We start from the raw sequence: 1,693 nt of genomic DNA on the forward strand, positions 1-1,693 counted from the left end.
AAAAAAAAAAAAAAAAAGAATGGCCTTGAAGGCACAGAGAGCATTCTGTCTCTACCCTCTACTGGGGTAGCTTGCTGTCTACTGGGGTAGCAAACAGAAACATGATTTTGTATAAAATCAGGTCACAGTAGACCAAATCCTCCTTTAAAACACTGTTTTGTACTTGTTTTCAGGTTACCATCCAGTTCACCATCTTCATCTCTTTGGTTTACCTCTTAACTTGGTGGGAACTATTTGCTGCCTTCTTCATTCACTTGTGATGACCTCACCCCATTGTGTAGCTTAGAGACCATAACTGTCAGGCATGAAATATCCAGCCTGGCTTTCCCATTGATCTGCAGACCCACATGTCTCTGTGTTCCCTCGAAATCTCTAATGTAAAGTACGTCTCAAACTCAACACAGAGAGTGTCCCACTCAGTCCCTTCCTCAGTCTTTTCAACCTCAAAAAATGGCAACACCAGAATTCCAGTTGAGTCAAAATTGTGTGGTTCCTTTCTTCCTCGGATGCCCTGTAATATATATCCTATCAGTCAGCAAACATTGCTTTCTCTACTTCTGTTTGTTTCTTTCAGAGAAGGTATGTCTATGTAGTCCTGGCTGTCCTGGAGCTTGCTATGTAGACCAGGCTAGCTAGCCTCAGACTCAGAGATCTGCCTGCCTCTGTCTCCCAAATGCTGGGATTAAATGTGTGTGCTACCATGCTCAGCTGATTTCTCTACTTCTAATTTATTAAAAATTTATCCAATTCTCATCCTGTATCTCTGCTTTTTTTTTAAAGTGTTATTTTATCTTATGTATATGAGTGTTTTGCTTGCATGCCTGGTGCCTGTGAAAATGTTGAATCCCCTGGAAGTGGAGTTACAGTTGTGAGCAGTCATGTGGATGCTGGAAATTAAACTAGCTGCTCTCCAAGAGCAGCAAGTGTTCTTAACCATAAAGCCATTCCTTCAGTCTCACTGTGTATCCCTGGCTGTCTTTGAACTTGATATGTAGACCAAACTAGCTCTGAATGCTTAGAGATCTGCCTGTCTCTGCTTCTTGAATGCCTTGGTTTAAAGGCATGTGCCACTAGACTTAGTTTATTTTTAATTATTATTATTTGTGTGTGTGTGTGTGTGTGTGTGTGTGGATTTGTACATGTGAATACATTGCCCAGCCCGGCCAGCAATGCCCTTGAGTTGGAGTTCCAAGTGGTTACCAAGAGGTTACCAAGTGGTTACCTTGTAATGTGGATATAGATGCTGGGACTGAACTTTGGTCCTTGGTAAGAGCAGTTCATTTATCAGTCTAACCCCCATTTAATGTATTACAGATGACAACATAAGGCATGGCTAGGCATTGATGAGAATTCTCATAAAAAAGTTTTGATGAATGTAATGCCAAAGATAAAGGATTCCAAGTAATGATAGCAATGAATTTCTACAATAACACTCTCCCAATCATAGGAAAGTCACTCTGTTAGTACACACATATAGTCCCTGTCTTGGGAATATCGGGACTTCAAGCTATCCTCAACTACAATGCCAGTTCCAAGACAGCCTGTAGAAGCTAAGGTTAACCAATATTAAAATTAGATTGTCGGGGGCTGGTGAGAGGGTAAAAGCACTGACTGCTCTTCCGAAGGTCCTGAGTTCAAATCCCAGCAACCACAAGGCTCACAACCATTGGAAATGAGATCTGTCACCCACTTC

Source organism: Mastomys coucha, unplaced genomic scaffold, assembly GCF_008632895.1.
Source record: "Mastomys coucha isolate ucsf_1 unplaced genomic scaffold, UCSF_Mcou_1 pScaffold21, whole genome shotgun sequence".
Taxonomy (NCBI): Eukaryota; Metazoa; Chordata; class Mammalia; order Rodentia; family Muridae; genus Mastomys; species Mastomys coucha.